Here is a 21,109-nt window from a genome sequence, read left to right as displayed (position 1 = left end):
TATCCAAGACTGACATCTCTACACACCTTCACTATGTTGTCTAATTTACTAGTAAGTTTTCAGGTTGTATCAAGACTGACGTCTCTACACACCTTCACTATGTTGTCTAATTCTAATTTTCAGGTTGTATCAGTAAGTTTTCAGGTTGTATTATCAAGACTGACATCTCTACACACCTTCACTATGTTGTCTAATTTACTAGTAAGTTTTCAGGTTGTATCAAGACTGACGTCTCTACACACCTTCACTATGTTGTCTAATTTACTAGTAAGTTTTCAGGTTGTATCAAGACTGACATCTCTACACACCTTCACTATGTTGTCTAATTTACTAGTAAGTTTTCAGGGTTGTATCAAGACTGACGTCTCACACACTATGTTGTCTAATTTACTAGTAAGTTTTCAGGTTGTATCAAGACTGACATCTCTACACACCTTCACCTTCACTTATGTTTGTCTAATTTACTAGTAAGTTTTCAGGTTGTGTGTAAAGACTGACGTCTCTACACACCTTCACTATGTTGTCTAATTTACTAGTAAGTTTTCAGGTTGTATCAAGACTGACATCTCTACACACCTTCACTATGTTGTCTAATTTACTAGTAAGTTTTCAGGTTGTATCAAGACGATGTCTCTACACATCTCTCTCACTACACTATGTTGTCCTAATCTTACTAGTAAGTTTTCAGGTTGTATCAAGACTGACATCTCTACACACCTCCTACTATGTTGTCTAATTTTACTAGTAAGTTTTCAGGTTGTATCAAGACTGACGTCTCACACACACCTTCACTTGAATACTATTGTCTAATTTACTAGCAGTAAGTTTTCAGGAAAATGAATGGAGACCTGGGTGATTGTGTAGTGTAGGCCTTGTTTTCATTAAAATAATGTTTACATCCAATATAGCCACAAATTACTGCCACATTTAATTTAGTTGTAACTGCATAAGACCTAAAGATTACTACTTTACAGACAGACTAAAATAAACTTAAATACTCAAATACAAGCATGGCCTACATCAGTTGGTGTTGTTTCTTTGGATGAGGTACAAATAAGTTGATAATAAAACAGATTTAGTGAGTATTCACTACCTAACTCATTTAATTTGAAATAGGTAGTAACTAAGGTTGATATCAAGAGGAGACTGAAAACAGTAGTGACATTACAGATAAGTTGCTGTCAACTTTTGTTAGAAACATTAAAAATAAATATTTCTTTAATTAATGTTATAATTTTATGAGTTCTTTAACTTTTAGATTTATTTAAAACCAGGTACATAAATTACTACAATGATTCATTTGTGAGTATTCCTTCATGGATGACAAAAACTCCAAACAAGTCTGTCAGTATTCCCTTCAGAAATAATAAAACTACAGACATAAGTCTGTCAGTATTCCATTCAGAAACAACAAAAAAGTACAAACATAAGTCCGTCAGTATTCCCTTCAGAAACAACAAAAACTACAAACATAAGTCTGTCAGTATTCCCTTCAGAAACAACAAAAACTACAAACATAAGTCTGTCAGTATTCCCTTCAGAGACAACAAACACTGCAAACAAAAATCTAAAAAAATAACTTATCCTAATAACTACATGGTAAACAAAGAGTGTGTCTCCACAATGAACAGATTAATATAGTTAATGGTGACCTAGATTGTTTATTATATATTGTTATACAAGATATCTCTTACCTATTGTTCTTTTCAAAACAGTTCAAAGGAAATTTAACTTTTTCATATTATAGCCACAATAAAACTACGGCATTCATATTATAGCCACAATAAAACTACGATATTCATATTATAGCCACAATAAAACTACTTTACATCTCATATTATAGCCACAATAAAACTACGACATTCATATTATAGGCAACAATAAAACTACGACATTCATATTATAGGCACAATAAAAAAACTACGACATTCATATTATGTAGCCATAATAAAACTACGATGGTTCATATTATAGCCACAATAAAACATGACGCATCCATATTATAGCCACAATAAAACTAATTAACATCCATATTATAGGCACAATAAAACTACAACATTCATATTATAGCCACAATTAAAACTACAACATTCATATTATAGCCACAATAAAACTACAACATTCATATTATAGCCACAATAAAACTACGACATCCATATTATAGCCACAATAAAACTACAACATTAGTCATTCTCCAAAGTGTTTTAATGATCAGATAAGGAATATGAAACTTATAGATGGAATGTGACAAATCTTCTACAAAATCCCTTACATGTTCTATGGGACTGAAAATCAAAACAAACTACTTGCATCGATCACAACTAAACGTGAATAAAATAATCAGAATATGCCATTCATTCAGTTTTACTTACAGAATTTTATTCAGAATGCATAATTCGTTATTAGGGAACTTCCATGCTAGTAATATTCCATCCATAACCTAATTATATTTCAATGGTTAGTTAACTCAGAAAGATCAAATTAGTCATAAATCCATATATTCGTTACAAATTCCAGGTAACTGCTACACTTAATATCATAATAACAACAAATTAACCAAAATAAAACAGATACATTAAATGTTACTGTTAATAAAATTAAGATTACAGAAAGAATACTTTATTTATGAAACACAAACACCACAAATGTGGTTCTTCTACTATTGTACATTCAATATTCCTTGAAGAGATTGTTACATAAACCTTTAGGCAATCCAGTTATATGTTATACAAACAGCGATCTATAATCAAATGTCTTGTTTTTATGACTTGGAAGCACATGTAACACTAATAGTTACTACCTAAGAGCCTGAACTATACATTTAATAAAATATATAAAAATAAATAGCACGTTTAATGTGTTCAAAGCAAAACAACGAATTTCTTCTTACCATCAACAAATGATACATTTAACCACTGGGCTACCGTGCTGTATGTTTTCTGGATCATCTATCCATATCTGTCCTTGCTAAAAAATAAAATAATATGCACATATGTATTTACATATGTAATTAAGTGCACTGGTTCCTCGTCAGATTCAACATTAATCTGCTGCACTACAATAAAGTCTGAAGGCATCCAATTATGTGGAAGAAAAAGGAATAAAGTGTCACAATTTATACTTTAGGGTTAAAAATACTCATCAAAAGTTGAAAACCATCATATACAAGTATACCATGTTATTTAACCAACAGTTGTCAACTGACAAGAATTTAAAAAATTCAAGATACTAAATATAATTTGTATACAATTCATTTCATCAATCCATTCTTGTTTAACTTCCACAGTCCCTCATGTGAGAGTATTTAAGACACGCGATACACACATGCACTTTTCAGGTTAAAGTTGCTTTAAAACAATTATAGGATTTCTAAATTATTGTAGCTTTATCGTGAAATGTTTGGGAACAAATACAAAGAAACTGATTTTTACATCAGTAACCAAGTTCATCTATTTCTTTTTCTGAATCCAAATACTGATAATGAAACCATTTTAAAAGGTGACTTCAGACGTTCAGAACTGTAGCGTGTACCTAATCCCAATAATTCAGTCGTTATATTCTGTCTACCTATAGTCGTTATGCAATTTCATCATAATGAGATAGAAAAGTTGAATGATTCAAGTTAATGTTAGTTATTACTAATGAAATTTTAATAAAGAAAACATAATAAAGTGAAAGAGAGACACTTTTGTCTCCACGACATGTACAGCAGCCAAATGTAGTCACTACACAGGATTTTAAACAAAGTGGAAGTTTTGTTTTTACCATCAGTTGCTGGTAGTTCCTCTAACTTCACAAAATAACAGTTAAATGATACTTCTGGTCAGATTATAACTGAGAAACAAGTTATGTTTTTATGGTCACATTTTTTCGGTGGGGATACTTTAATGAAACTACGATTATTTATGTGATTCATTCCACTGTTGCTTCTACTAATTTTAACTACTTTAGGTTTCATATTTTCTACTTCTGTTCTCAATGGTTATCATTATATGTACCATTCCAATTGTTTTCTAAAAACAAAGAATAAACTGATAAAACACAGTTCAATATATAAGTTAGGTTTCTAATGTTACACACGTATCAAGACAAGAGGAAAACCCTCAACTGATATACAACTTTTCCCAAATCAAATTTACATCAATTTCTGACTGTAATAATAACTAACAACATTCAAAAGAAATCCGTTATAAAACCATCAATAAAACACATGTAACTACATTCAGTGCAGATACTGTTCTGACAATCAACATTCAAAAATAAAACAAGCACTAACCCTTTATCACCAATAGACTTCAAACAAGTGCTTAAAACCCGCAAAACCGAAACTTAACTATAAGATTAAAAAAAAAAGAATTGTTATTTATGGTATATTCAAAGACAAAATTAAAATCTAACTACAAAACTTGGTACATGCAAACATTTCTCATCAATATATACATTTATTATTTTCTTAGAGCTGTCAAATAATATTAGATATTCCAAATATCTAGAAACAGTAGGGAGATCTTATAATCTTTTCTGTTTCAGTATGTAAGAACTAGATTACACACCAATTCTAAACTAGACTAACACTGCTGAATGAAATAAATAAAGTAAATCCACTAGACTCCTGGCTTACACTATAGAATTATCACAGCTTTTCTGCATCACTCATAAAAACAATGGTTTACTGGTTTAGTCCCTTGAATACTGATGTAATGTGTAATATCACTGACAATGGTATTTAATAATATATAATAAATCATGGTAGATGATGCAAAAGGTGAATAATAATTAATATGCATACTTTCTGTAGAGCAAGTTGTAATATTTAGACAACAAAGGATCATTTGGTCCTTCAAGGTTACCTTAGACACAACCAATCAGAAAACGTAAACCCACCTAACTGTTTTCAGAACATCATAAAATCCCCTCAAATTTCTCTAAAGTACAGCTAATTCCACTAGTCAACCATCCTGTTAACTGCCTTAACTAGATTTCAGCTTGTCAGCCATCCTGTCTACCACCTTAACTGGATCACAGGCTGTCAGCCATCCTTCCAACTGCTTTAACTGGATACCAGTCTGTCAGCCATCCTTCCAACTGCTTTAACTGGATACCAGTCTGTCAGCAATCCTGCCAATTGGCTTAACTGGATTCCAACCTGTCAGCCATGTTGTTAACTTGCCTTAACTGGATACCAGTCTGTGAGCAATCCTGCCAATTGGCTTAATTGGATTCCAACCTGTCAGCCATCCTGCTAACTGATTTAACTTTTCTCAAATCTTAAAATTGTGTGCTGTCATCTTATCTTCAGAATCCACCATAGAAGAATTTGAGACCTCTATCTACTGATCTCCAAGACAATCTTATAAACTTAAATAACCTCAACTGTTATGTAATGTACATACTGAGGTAATTTTATCTTTTTTAGCATGTAATTAACATGTCTATAAATATACCATAAAATTCCATTGTCTTTACTAACCACAACTGCTTTAACAGCTTGAATGATGTACCTACCACTATCACAAGATATTTTTACATCAAACTACTGAATGGTTGCAACATACATTAAACGTGTGAATCTAATTATAATAACCCAAAAATGTTTCCTTCTATTTACCATAACCCAAGGTAAGCTACCAGTTATATATTCAACTTACCACTTATCACAATGTAGCTAGAATTACTCAAAAGATTCATGTCATCAGCAATATTAAGTAATTATATATCTACTAACATTATTAATATATATAACAATAAACAGACACTGACCTCTGAGGCCACTATAACAAAGGTCCAGTTTTACTGGACTCTATTAATAACAATTCAATTAAACTACTTGTTCTCCAAACACAATTTTTAAAAATGTGAGCACATGACACCCATCATCTAGATAAATCATAGCATTCTGAATATTAACATGATATTAAATATATTATTCATCACTTAACCACGTCACATTTCACTCTATAATTTTGTGAAGCATCACTTTATCAAACCTTCTAAATTTTCTCCCACTGTAGTAATAAAACTAACTGGTCTATAGTATCAAGGCAACTGTCAGCTACCCCTTTAAAAACAGGAGTGATATGTTTAGCAAACTCTTATATATCAGGTACCTACTTGCCCATTGATGAAGAAAACAGATGTATGCATACCTGATCCTGAAATTCCTGTTTTATCCTGTAGAAACTTGTCTATCCACCTATTTCTCATAAGCTTTCTGCATCTCAATTTATTTTTGCTCAAGTTCTTAGTTTTCCCAAAGTTCTATATACTAGCCACCCTATCTGTCAAATAAAGCTTATTACATTTACCCTTTAAAATTCTCCATTATGTCTTTATTACACCAATTAGCTTTGATCTTCCAACTTTTTGTTTCTAGAAACATGCCTATATTGAATAAAAAAAAAATTTCAAATATGTCTCACATCACTTTATCATTATCCTAATTAACTAATCACAAATTTAATCTCAGATTATTCTTGTATCAACATGTAATTAAATATTAATCCCAACTGACAATGTCATACCTCCCCCCCCACATACATACATTTTAAAACTTACAATAACATCTTTGTCAGAAGATAACAAAACTAAAAATAGAAGAGTCAAAAGTTTATATGCGGAGAAATATCTGTCCCACACTAAGACTCCATACATCAAAATTAAAATCAGTTGTTCATAAAAGGTATTAATTAGTATTCATATAAATAACAACTACCATCTCATTATACAATTTCTGATTCACTTCATCTGTCTGATCACATGGCCAACAAAATCTTTCTACCCTTATTCGTTAGGATGCTTTGTATCCGCTAAAAGATATCACGAAACCGTTAGTGGAAGTACGATATTTAACATCTTACTTTGTGTAACGATAGTTTAATTAACACACTGTCTACTTCTTTCACTTTCTTGACTGCAACACTGAAAACATTTAACTCAAATACAAGTGTCAAAAACAAAACACATACCTTGTCTGATACTGACACCTACAATGGTGATATTTGACTCCGTAAAATATAACCGTAAAGTGTAATTATTACAAATATAAATTAAAAATAGTACTCTGATTTTATACACTATCGGTTTATACCTGTTTGTCCAGGTTTGTATATTGGCTTGTCTGTTTGAAGAAATATAATTATATCTTGTTTTCGAAGGTTAATGTCTTTCGTTTTGTTGATTACGTAAACACCGTCCTCGTCATCAAATTTTCCAGTAATTCTTAGTCGACCACTGTTACCGCCATCTGATTCCTCCGGAACATCCAGAAAGAAGGATGGAGTGACACCTGCATAAAAATACCGAAAATATCAGGCACGACATACACTTCAGCGTTATAAGAGGCCTAATAATATTTCTGTAGTTCGTTCACCCAACCTATGCTGATAAGCTTTCAACAAACGGAAAGTAGAGAATTAGCCAATGAAGAAATGCATTAGACCTCTACGTTTCAGATTCTCTTTTCAATTTCACATCTAGTGAAAATGAAAACAAATCTTTAATATATATGTATATATACATATATATAAAGTAAAAAGGTTTTGTTTGTTTGTTTGTTTGGGAATTTCGCACAAAGCTACTCGAAGGCTATCTGTGCTAGCCGTCCCTAATTTAGCAGTGTAAGACTAGAGGGAAGGCAGCTAGTCATCACCACCCACCGCCAACTCTTGGGCTACTCTTTTACCAACGAATAGTGGGATTGACGATCACATTATACACCCCACGGCGAGGGCCCTCGGATTACGCGACGCGGGCGCACGCCTGGATTACGCGTCGCACGCTAGGCCATGCCGGGCCAGAGTAAAAGGAAGAATGTGGTTAAACAAAATAAAATATCGACATTACTTTCGTAAGAATATTTCAACCATTCAGGTGAACAAGTTCGGAGAGATGAGAATTGATAGCTTTTTTACTGAACACCCTTGTACTAATGGGCCTAGAAATCAATTTTGAGTACTTTTTTGTTTTAACTTAACACAAAACGCTAAGGATATTATTTTTTATTTCCACTATCAATAAGTAAACTAAATTAAAACATCCGTTTTCGTGTTTCAGAAAATAGATAGAAAGGCAAATAAAATTAATATAAAAAATGTCCTTATCGTTTTCTGAAAATTCTAAGTGTGAGTTTCTTTTCTTACTTTTCAATTTCTTCTCACCTTTCTTGACAAAAGCCTCATATTCAGTTATGACTTTGTCTTCATTTCTACAAGTAATTCAATTCTAACTGTACCGTCTCCGTTTATGTTGAATAAATTTAACGACAGTGGTTGAGTTGATCCAGAAGTGAGAATTTTTGGTGCTGTGAGGATGAAACCTCTGAAAGAAAAAATTCGCAATAAATAATCAATAACTAGAACCACATTTGGAAATATACACCACATAGTAATTGTTTCAAGATCGAAATATAAGCTTCATGTAGTTTTGAAATATATAACGATTTTATAAATATTTAATTTCAAGAAGGTGAGTTTCAGGCTTTTCAGCTAAATTTATCGCTCATTTCTTCTTTCTCATTTCGGTGATGAAATTACATAAACACATATTACACACAAAATAAACCAATGTCAGCTTTGAGCCAAAATTTCGAGGAATGAAAAGACATAAGTATGTCTCTAAGCAAAACAATTATTTGCACATGAAACCATACAAGTTCCATTAGATAAACGTCTGTCGTAGAGCTTGCAAGGCTAGTAGGAGCTAACAATGAAATTTTCTCGTTAACTGTTTATTTCAAACCACAGAAAGTCTAAAGTTCGAAAATATAGAAAGAAGGAAGAGAATTGAAATTATGATCTGCTAAAGCCACGGAACAAAAAAAATAGACTGTTAAAATAAAGTCTAAATAATATACAATCAAATCTATAACTCAAGCCTAAATTAGGTGGTAATTATAAACTTCAATACATTACGTGTCTTATAACGATATAACTTTATCTCAATGATTCAATGGTAAAAAGATAAAATTCAGGTTTTGATACCTGTGATAGGCAGGGAACAATTAGTCTGTTCAGCAGCTTTGCACTGACAAAAACCAAACCAATATAACCAAATATAATTATTTTTCGACGCTAATTGTATGAAGTCTTATAACCTTTCTTTTAAGAAAGAAAGACAATATATTAATATCTAAATATTTCTATTAGCTTCTAAATATTTTCAATTGTCTTTGACAGACAAAGAAGTTTTAATGTCAGGTGATCAAGGAAAATAACGGATTCGGATCCTTCTGTTGTTAACAGTTTAACAAATATAATTACGTTACTGAATTTCTGCTAGTACATCACGACAATTTTCTTTTAATAGAGTATAATTTCTTTTCTTCAGCAATATCAGCTTATATCCAGCATACAGTTAGTACATATACGTCGAAAACGTAATTGTGATCGGAATAGATTCGAAAAGAAAAATTCGAAATTGTTCAGGAAATTCTTCGAAGCAATGGCCATTAACTCAGAGAAAAACTGTCTGCAGGGTGGCCCGTAAGTCCATTACATCCATATGTTATTATGTTATATTCAATTACACATGTATTATAAATTTGTTTTTTTTTTAGAGAAATATGGCCGATGTAAGCCCATTTAAACTTGAAAAGGGTATTCTGACAAAAACGTGGGTACATGAGCGCAAGAATACTGGTGACACCCTGGATACAATAACTGGCGAATTTAGAGAAAGATTCAATAAGGATCCACCAACACGAAAACAATGTCAAATTGGGAGAGAAAATTGTTTGAAACTGGCAATATGGGATGCACATCGTTCAGGAAGACCAGTTAAACGTAGAGTCATGTGCTGGTATGGAAGAGTCAGTAATTAACTCACCATTAGAGTCAACAAGGAAAAGATCAGCTGAACTTGGTGTCCCGCGAGCAACCATACAGACCTTTATGAAAAAGGACATGGGAGTTAAAGCATGGCGACCCACATTTGTGAATGAACTAAGTGATGCTGATAGAGAAAATAGGACCCTGGCATGTGATGAGTTACTGCGAATCTTCAATACGATCCCTTCTCAAGGAAAGGTGATGTTTACGGACGCGCAATTTACCGTTCGAGTCGAGCACGAAATGTTTACTTCTGGGCAAAGGAGAATCCTCATTATTATGAAGAAATTGAATATAACACTCCGCATGTCATGATGTGGGCAGCACTTAATATGCCTCATGTTATTGGACCATACTTCTTTGACGTGCCAGTAAACCATAACTCATATATAAACATGTTACAACAATGGTTTATACCGAAACTCGATGAACTTGGAATCAGATAGGAGGTTTGGTTTCAATAAGATGAAGCTCCGGCTCATTATGTCTTTACTGTGTGAGATTATCTTAATGACACTTTTCCAGACAAATGGATAGATCGTGGTTCTGTAACATCCCCGGCACCCATGAAATGGTCCTCAAGAAGTCCGAATTTGACAACATGTGATAACTCTCTTTGGGGATACATGAAGGACATTGTGTCTAAACAACGTCATAATACTAATGATAAGTTGAAGGCAGCTGTTACCGCGGCATTTGGAACAATAACCCCTGCTATGTTGAGGAAAATGTCTCACAGAACATGTCGTCCCATAATATTATGAAGCGAGAATGAGGGACAGCACACAGATACACTGGATACATAAGATATATGGATGAGTAGGGACTTACGGGCCACCATGTAGAACGAAAGAATACTTCTTTAAGTTACTACTGCCAACCAGAAAGAAGAAATATCTTTTTACATTAGTCCTACCGTCTAGAAAGAAGGAACATTCCTTTAAGTTACTGTTACTATCTGCAATGAAATAACATACCTATTATTTATTATCATCTAGAAAAAAGGAATATCCCTTTATCTTACTATTACCACCCAGAAGGAAGGTATATCTCCTTTATCTTACTATTACCACCCAGAACGAAGGAATATATCCTTATGATATCATTACCACCCAGAAGAAAGTATTTACCACATACGTCATCATTACCCTCCAAAAAGAATATACCTTTCAACTACTATTACCGTCCATAATTAAGAAATACCCCTCTTATCTAGTTTTACCGAGCGAGAATTGGGGTACAGGTGCTCTTCACATATTCACTAAGCCTTACCGGTGCAGTGAGTATTTAATATTGAGAGAAACATTGTATCTGGCTGTGGACATGTTAAAATATTTAATCAACCCAGTCAGTCTGGCTCAGTAGTTCGAAAGTTTATATTCAACTTTCCCATATATTAAAAAAACACACAAAAAAATTATACAAGTCTAAGATTGTAAGTAAACGTTTCACCGTTTCGGCTTACTTTCCATAATAACCAGACTGTACAGTTACAACACAACCAGCTATAATAAAGCTGTTGCTGGTGTTTAAATTTCCATTCCTTCCTGGTTAACTTTTGGTTTATACGAGGGTTAGAATAACCACTTAAGCCTGAATTAGAAGTAGTTCATAATTAAACTATTTTTTAGGATATTTCTTACATCTTGATGTAGAATATATATTTCTACAGATGTAAAATTCAAGATTATGGTTATATTTAATACATTAAATGTACTAAATTCAGACAGTAGAAATCTTAACCACATCTCTACTGTAAAATAGTCTGCTTTGAACAAGAAATGATCCAGCTACTTTGCCATTTCTAACAAGTTCCTCGACTCAACATCTTACTTCTGATCTACTGTCAGTCTCACAACAGTTTTTTTTTTTTCATTTTTATCCAATTTGTGGGTATTTTCTGCGTTTCTAAGAGAAAATATCTGTACAAATGTAGTATTCTTAAAATAACCAGCAAAACATTTCATATAAGACATTTAAAGTGAATTACAAGGGCTTCAAACAGAAAGTAAATTATGGACTAAGAGTTCGCTTTTACTTGCATACTTTCATTGGATCTATCGGACCTTCACCAAGGGCAGAGATGGATATACAGTTTGACTTTCAAAAATTACCGAAATTGCACATCAACTTAATCTTACTATTATCCTCTAGAAAGAAGGAATATCCTCAAGTGTTACTATCACCCTCTAGAAGGAAGGAATATCCTCATGTGTTAGTATTACCCTCTAGAAGGAAGGAATAATCTCATGTGTTAGTATTACTCTCCAGAAGGAAGGAATCTCCTCATGTGTTACTATTATCCTCTAGAAGGAAGAAATACCCTCATGTGTTACTATTAGTCTTCAGAAGGAAGGAATATCCTCATGTGTTACTATTACCCTCTAGAAGAAAGGAATATTCTCATGTGTTACTATTAGTCTCCAGAAGGAAGAAATATTCTCATGTGTTAGTATTAGTCTCCAGAAGGAAGGAATATCCTCATGTGTTAGCATTAGTCTCCAGAAGGAAGGAATATCCTCATGTGTTAGTATTAGTCATGTGTTAGTAGTACTCTTTAGAAGGAAGGAATATCCTCATGTGTTACTGTTACCCTCCAGATCAAAAGACTGTCTCTTTCGATTAGTATTGACATCCAGAAGAAGGGTGGTATTGTTAGTTGAAGATTTTCGACAGTCATCTCCGCTAGTTGTCCCTTACTTGTGACAGTCATCCGCGCTAGTTGTCCCTTACTTGTGACAGCCATCTCCGCTAGTTGTCCCTTACTTGTGACAGCCATCTCCGCTAGTTGTCCCTTACTTGTGACAGCCATCTCCGCTAGTTGTCCCTTACTTGTGACAGCCATCTCCGCTAGTTGTCCCTTACTTGTGACAGCCATCCGCGCTAGTTGTCCCTTACTTGTGACAGCCATCCGCGTTAGTTGTCCCTTACTTGTGACAGCCATCTCCGCTAGTTGTCCCTTACTTGTGACAGCCATCCGCGTTAGTTGTCCCTTGTGACAGCCATCCGCGCTAGTTATCCCTTACTTGTGACAGCCATCTCCGCTAGTTGTCCCTTACTTGTGACAGCCATCTCCGCTAGTTGTCCCTTACTTACACAGCCATCCGCGCTAGTTGTCCCTTACTTGTGACAGCCATCCGCGCTAGTTGTTCCTTACTTGTGACAGCCATCCGCGCTAGTTGTCCCTTACTTGTGACAGCCATCTCCGCTAATTGTCCCTTACTTGTGACAGCCATCTCCGCTAGTTGTCCCTTACTTGTGAATAGTAAGCTAGATGGAAGACAGCTAGTTCATCCTATCCACTGCCACTTCTTGGGCTACGCTAATATCGAACAGTGTGATTTGATCGTCACTCATACAACTTGGGCGAACGGTGTGATTTGATCGTCACTCTACAACTATAGTTCGATACAGATCCAGTCTGGCATTTAAATATCGTGTTACACTTGGACCATATCCACGAAGAAATCATAACCCTTTAAATTACTATTAACAACGAGAAGAAAGACTATTACTATAAGTTCCAATATATTTATCATATTATACAATATTAAATTCTACGTCTCGTGCTAGGTATAATAAATTGTATTTTAGGTTCTCTAAAAAACTTAGGTCAAACAGAAAATCTAAAAGTTGATTTCTCGTGGTGAACAAAGCAAATAATTCAAAGTGGCTTTACTTTTAAACAAATGTTTTATTTTATAGGTCTTATCTAGTGCGTTGATTTCTTTTCACGGCTATATCTTTAATATACACTTTTAAATTTGATGACGAGAAACCCACTTTGGTACAAATAAAATTTAAAGACTTGAACTGGTAACAAAGTAAAGTTTAGTACAAGATTCACACGATAACAAGTGTACAACGTATCAAGACGTGATACATTTGTTACTGTGTTAAACTTGTTGTAAAGTCGTTAATTGTGATGGCAGAGAAATGAACCAACACGTATTGTACTTATTTAAAATGTTCATTGTACATTTTATAATTCATAAACGTGTCTGTTATTTAAAAACACACCAGATGGCGCTTTTAATGTGGAATTTTAGTTCACAACAATTTCAACATTGAAAGCTTTCTTCAGAGTTAAATGTCGTTCAACTGTTTCTTCTTAACCATTATTACTCATGTGTTGCGATTGGTTTGTATCCATGAAACGCGTTTTTTGTATTCATAAAACGCGTTTCTTATCGCTACGAACGTGAAGCAGTAGTTTCCAGGTGACGAAGAATGGGTGAAGGGTAACTTTTCGAATATAACACAGTACTTCTAACATTCATAATTCCATTCTTTACGATACGTAATAAAACTATTATTTGCAAGCATTGTTCTAAATATTCCTATGTTTCTTTCATCTATCTATCCAACTGTATAAAGACGAACGCCATTTCTCATTCATTGGCGTTGGAAATAACCTGTCCTATAAAATAAATCGTCATTTTTACTCTCCATTGGTGTGTTGTCAAGGGGATAAGGTGGCACGTGGAACTGCTGGAAAAACCTGTTCTTCGGGTATCAACCCCATCTGTCCTTGGTTAACAGAATCGTTCTATCTCTTTAACACACACTGAAACTTGCTTGTGATCCTAGCGATAAAGAACGGCTCTAAAGTCTTGTCCTTGACTGGTACAAGCAGTATGAATTTCGAGATAATGACCTGATAACCTTGGAAAGTCCAGAAGAAAAGAAGATGAATTATCTTTAGGTCATTTTATATTTTACTGATGATTTGATAAAATACCATTTCGCACGAATAAACAAGTGTAAGAAGTAAAGTGGTTAATATTTTTTATGGATTCTTTTCGAGTTTCTTCACATTACAGATATTGTCTTCTTTTCGTAAGATGACGATGAAAATTGAAATAAATTAGCTCCAGTTTTAAATAAAAATATTGTCGCCTGTCTTGTCCGAAATACATACAGAAGTTTCAGTCTTCTATAAAAATCTAGAAATATGTGCGAAAGAAAACTACCGAGCTCGTGATAAATGAATAAATTCATTCACTTTCAAAACCATCACGGTGCTCTAGTCCATTATATGTTTACCTGAAGATTAATCAACACGTCTCAAATTATCTACTATAATTCTAAAATTAGAAACTAGTGTTTTGAAACAACTGAAAAAAAGGTATTGATTTTAAACCCTAAATCGTTCTTCATAACAAATTAAAACACTTTTAGAGATAGAAACTTTCTCGTATTCCAAATAGAGTGTACAGACACTTAAACATATACAGCAAAAAGTCTAAGATTTCAGATCATGAACACTGAATCAGAAATATTTAGTAATGTTGTCTCAAACATATTATTTTTAAAGTATTCACGCACGTATATTAAACATCCTGCCCCAGTGGCACAGTGGTATATCTGCAGACTTCTAGACTAAAAATCAGGTTTAAATACCTGTGGTGGACAGAGCACAGATAGCCCATTGTGTAGCTATGTGCTTAATTCAAAACAAACAATTAAACATCCGAATAACACTATTAACATTTTTTAGTTGTTTCCACTTAGATGTACAAAACATTCAAGCCAGGTTCATTACAACTTCTTGATATGCACACCTAAATGTACTGAACATTCAAGCCAGGTTCGTTACAACTTCTTGATATGTACACCTAGATACAAGTTCTTGATATCCACACCTAGATGTACTGAACATTCAAGCCAGGTTCGTTACAACTTCTTGATATGTACACCTAGATGTACTGGACATTCAAGCCAGGTTCGTTACAAGTTCTTGATATCCACACCTAGATGTACTGAACATTCAAGCCAGGTTCGTTACAACTTCTTGATATGTACACCTAGATGTGCTGGACATTCAAGCCAGGTTCGTTACAACTTCTTGATATGCACACCCAGATGTGCTGAACATTCAAGCCAGGTTCGTCACAACTTCTTGATATGCACACCCAGATGTACTGAACATTCAAGCCAGGTTCGTTACAACTTCTTGATATGTACACCTAGATGTACTGGACATTCAAGCCAGGTTCGTTACAACTTCTTGATATGTACACCTAGATGTACTGAACATTCAAGCCAGGTTCGTTACAACTTCTTGATATGTACACCTAGATGTACTGAACATTCAAGCCAGGTTCGTTACAACTTCTTTATATGCACACCTAGATGTACTGAACATTCAAGCCAGGTTAGTTACAACTTCTTGATATGTACACCTAGATGTACTGAACATTCAAGCCAGGTTCATTACAACTTCTTGATATGTACACCTAGATGTACTGAACATTCAAGCCAGGTTCGTTACATCTTCTTGATATGTACACCCAGATGTGCTGAACATTCAGGTTCGTACAACTTCTTGATATGCACACCTAGATGTACTGAACATTCAAGCCAGGTTCGTTACAACTTCTTGATATGTACACCTAGATGTACTGAACATTCAAGCCAGGTTCGTTACAACTTCTTGATATGCACACCTAGATGTACTGAACATTCAAGCCAGTTTCATTACAACTTCTTGATATGCACACCTAGATGTACTGAACATTCAAGCCAGGTTCGTTACAACTTCTTGATATGCACACCTAGATGTACTGAACATTCAAGCCAGGTTCGTCACAACTTCTTGATATGTACATCTAGATGTACTGAACATTCAAGCCAGGTTCGTTACAACTTCTTGATATGCACACCTAGATGTACTAAACATTCAAGCCAGTTTCATTACAACTTCTTGATATGCACACCTAGATGTACTGAACATTCAAGCCAGGTTCGTTACAACTTCTTGATATGCACACCTAGATGTACTGAACATTCAAGCCAGGTTTATTACAACTTCTTGATATGTACACCTAGATGTACTGAACATTCAAGCCAGGTTTATTACAACTTCTTGATATGTACACCTAGATGTACTGAACATTCAAGCCAGGTTTATTACAACTTCTTGATATGTACACCTAGATGTACTGAACATTCAAGCCAGTTTCATTACAATTTCTTGATATGCACACCTAGATGTACTGAACATTCAAGCCAGGTGTATAACAACTTCTTGTATGTATACCTGGATGTACTGAATATCTAAATCAGGTGTATTACAATTTCTTATTTGCACACCTAGATGTACTGTTTGTTTGTTTTAAAATTTAGCGCAAATTTACACGAGGGCTATCCGCGTTTCTAATTTTGCATTGTAAGACTGGAGGGAAGACAGCTTGTCATCACCACCCACCGTTAACTCTTGGGCTACGCTTTTATTAACGAATAGTGGGATTGAGTGTCATATTATAACGACCCCGATGGCATGTTTGTTGAGATGGGAACTGGATGTACTGAACATCTAAATCAGGCTCATTACAACTTCTTATATGCACATCTGGAGGTACTGAATATCTGGATAATAACTAAGCTGGTTTCTTGTCTGATCTATTAAACATGTTAATTACAGGAATGACACGTTCATAAAACCTTTGGTACACCACTTATTGTTTTCATAGTGGACTGGTATATAACAAATAACCTAAAACATAGTGGACTGGTATATAACAAATAACCTAAAACATAGTGGACTGGTATATAACAAATGTCTTGGACTTGTATATAACAAATGTCTCGGACTAGTATATAACAAATATCTTGGACTGGTATATAACAAATATTTAAAAACTTAATGGACTGGTATACAACAAATATCTAAAAACATAGTAGACTGGTATATAACAAATATCTAAAAACATAGTGGACTGGTATATAACAAATGTCTTGGACTGGTATATAACAAATATTTAAAAACTTAGTGGACTGGTGTACAACAAATATCTAAAAACATAGTAGACTGGTATATAACAAATATCTAAAAACATAGTGGACTGGTATATAACAAATATCCAAAAACATAGTGGACTGGTATATAACAAATATCTAAAAGACATGGTGGACTGGTATATAACAAATATCCAAAAACATAGTGGACTGGTATATAACAAATATCTTGGACTGGTATATAACAAATATATAAAAACGTAGTGGACTGGTATACAACAAATATCTTGGACTGGTATATAACAAATAATATCTAAATATAATATCTAAAAACATAGTGGACTGGTATACAACAAATATCTAAAACATAGTAGACTGGTATATAACAAATATCTAAAAACATAGTGGACTGGTATATAACAAATATCCAAAAACATAGTGGACTGGTATATAACAAATATCTTGGACTGGTATATAACAAATATCCAAAAACATAGTGGACTGGTATATAACAAATATCTTGGACTGGTATATAACAAATATCTAAAAACGTAGTGGACTGGTATACAACAAATATCTTGGACTGGTATATAACAAATAATATCTAAATATATTATATCTAAATATAATATCTAAAAACATAGTGGACTGGTATACAACAAATATCTAAAAACATAGTAGACTGGTATATAACAAATATCTAAAAACATAGTAGACTGGTATATAACAAATATCTAAAAACATAGTACACTGGTATATAACAAATATCCAAAAAGATTGTGGACTGGTATATAACAAATATATTGGACTGGTATATAACAAATATCTAAAAACATAGTGGACTGGTATACAACAAATATCTTGACTGGTATATAACAAATATCTTGGACTGGTATATAACAAATATCTAAAACATAGTGGACTGGTATACAACAAATATCTAAAAACATAGTGGACTGGTATATAATAAATATCCAAAAACATTGTGGACTGGTATATAACAAATATCTTGGACTGATATATAACAAGTATCTTGGGCTGGTATATAACAAATATCTTGGACTGGTATATAACAAATATCTTGGACTGGTATATAACAAATATATTGGACTGGTATATAACAAATATCTAAACACATAGTGGACTGGTATACAACAAATATCTAAAAACATGGTAGGCTGGTATATAACAAATATCTAAAAAACATAGTGGACTGGTATATAACAAATATCCAAAAGCATAGTGGACTGGTATATAACAAATATCTAAAAACATAGTGGACTGGTGTATAAAAATATCCAAAAACATGGTGGTCTGGTATATAACAAATATCCAAAAACATAGTGGACTGGTGTATAAAAATATCCAAAAACATAGTGGACTGGTGTATAAAAATATCCAAAAACATATTGGACTGGTATATAACAAATATCCAAAAACATAGTGGACTGGTATATAACAAATATCCAAAAACATGGTGGGCTGGTATATAACAAATATCCAAAAACATGGTGGGCTGGTATATAACAAATATCCAAAAACATAGTGGACTGGTATATAACAAATATCCAAAAAACATAGTGGACTGGTATATAACAAATATCCAAAAACATAGTGGACTGGTATATAACAAATATCCATAGTGGACTGGTAAAACAAATATCCAAAAACATAGTGGACTGGTATATAACAAATATCCAAAAACATAGTGGACTAGTATATAACAAATATCCAAAAAGATTGTGGACTGGTATATAACAAATATATTGGACTGGTATATAACAAATATCTAAAAACATAGTGGACTGGTATACAACAAATATCTAAAAAACATAGTGGACTGGTATATAATAAATATCCAAAAACATTGTGGACTGGTATATAACAAATATCTTGAACTGATATATAACAAGTATCTTGGGCTGGTATATAACAAATATCTTGGACTGGTATATAACAAATATCTTGGACTGGTATATAACAAATGTATTGGACTGGTATATAAGAAATATCTAAACACATAGTGGACTGGTATACAACAAATATCTAAAAACATGGTAGGCTGGTATATAACAAATATTTAAAAAACATAGTGGACTGGTGTATAAAAATATCCAAAAACATGGTGGTCTGGTATATAACAAATATCCAAAAACATAGTGGACTGGTGTATAAAAATATCCAAAAACATAGTGGACTGGTATATAACAAATATCCAAAAACATAGTGGACTGGTATATAACAAATATCCAAAAACATGGTGGGCTGGTATATAACAAATATCCAAAAACATGGTGGGCTGGTATATAACAAATATCCAAAAACTTAGTGGACTGGTATATAACAAATATCCAAAAACATAGTGGACTGGTATATAACAAATATCCAAAAACATGGTGGGCTGGTATATAACAAATATCCAAAAACATAGTGGATTGGTGTATAACAAATATTTAAAAACATAGTGGACTGGTATATAACAAATATCCAAAAACATAGTGGACTGGTATATAACAAATATCCAAAAACATAGTGGACTGGTATACAGGTATTTAAACGGATATAATGACAGCAGTTTATAATATTCATTATTCGTATCAGAAACTGTGTTTTATGTTTTTGTGAGATACATGAAGTGATGGTCTACTGATTACGTCCTTCATATGGAAGGATAAGATGAGTGAAACCTTCGGTCCTTGTTGCTCAGCGACAATCGGAGGATGAATCTCCGTGGTGGATACAGCGCCTCCTGGATTTTATTCTTATGAAATATTGCGGTTTTGATGTTCTTTTGAAATATATTTAAACTTTTTTATTTATAATAATCTGATTACACTTTAAAATACAACACTTGAACATCAGTCATTTAAAATTAAGAGAACAAGGAGCATTGGAAACAAAATTACTTCTACGATTTAATCGACTAAGACGTTTGAGCTTCAACCTTTCTGCTATGCAGGTCAGACATGCATCTGTGCATTAACATTACATTTCAGTTAGATAGTTTTATCCTCTTCCCAGACTGTCAGTTCTGTACTTATCAGAACCATCTACCTGTTGTTTCAGTTTCTAGATTTTATCTGGCAGGTGTTTTACAGAAACACACTGAACTCTGTAAAATATCATTTTAGTTTTCTACACGACAAGAAAGTTTTAGCATAAAAACATCTCAACATGAAATTCATAATCACCTTTTTCCGACGGAAGTATCGAAGTGACAAATCAAAGTCAGGAGAAAGACAGCGAAGATTGTCAGTGTAGACATGATGGAGTCGACATGCGTTTTCTTTCCTGCTCAACAGATAGCCGGATGGCAGTGCACGAGATCCAACTTTATATACCCCAAGAGTCAAGCTCTCTGAGCGCGTCCCACGGGGTGAAAGAACTTAACCCGTTTAAGATTCATTGTCGTTTCTTGTGGTACAGTATCATCTCGGACGTTTCGTTGTTTGTTCGGATGAAACAAGCTTTTTGCTTTATTGTTTAAAATTCATATCTACAATAAATGCTTATGAAATACAAGTTATGGTTGCAACAAGTTTTGG

General features: G+C 33.5%; 1 long non-coding RNA gene across 1 annotated transcript; it reads right to left on the bottom strand.

The window, feature by feature from the left end:
• Nucleotides 1–7,079: 7,079 nt before the first annotated feature.
• Nucleotides 7,080–20,897, bottom strand: LOC143243126 (uncharacterized). Its single transcript, XR_013023922.1, has 3 exons — nucleotides 20,756–20,897; nucleotides 8,157–8,316; nucleotides 7,080–7,285 (listed from the first exon to the last, which is right to left on the bottom strand). It is a non-coding gene; the product is annotated as an uncharacterized LOC143243126 (long non-coding RNA).
• Nucleotides 20,898–21,109: the final 212 nt, after the last annotated feature.

The sequence above is a fragment of the Tachypleus tridentatus genome, unplaced genomic scaffold (genome assembly GCF_004210375.1).
Source record: "Tachypleus tridentatus isolate NWPU-2018 unplaced genomic scaffold, ASM421037v1 Hic_cluster_2, whole genome shotgun sequence".
Taxonomy (NCBI): domain Eukaryota; kingdom Metazoa; phylum Arthropoda; class Merostomata; order Xiphosura; family Limulidae; genus Tachypleus; species Tachypleus tridentatus.
Note: the sequence above shows the minus strand (reverse complement) of the source record. Positions and strands in the feature narration are given on the sequence as shown.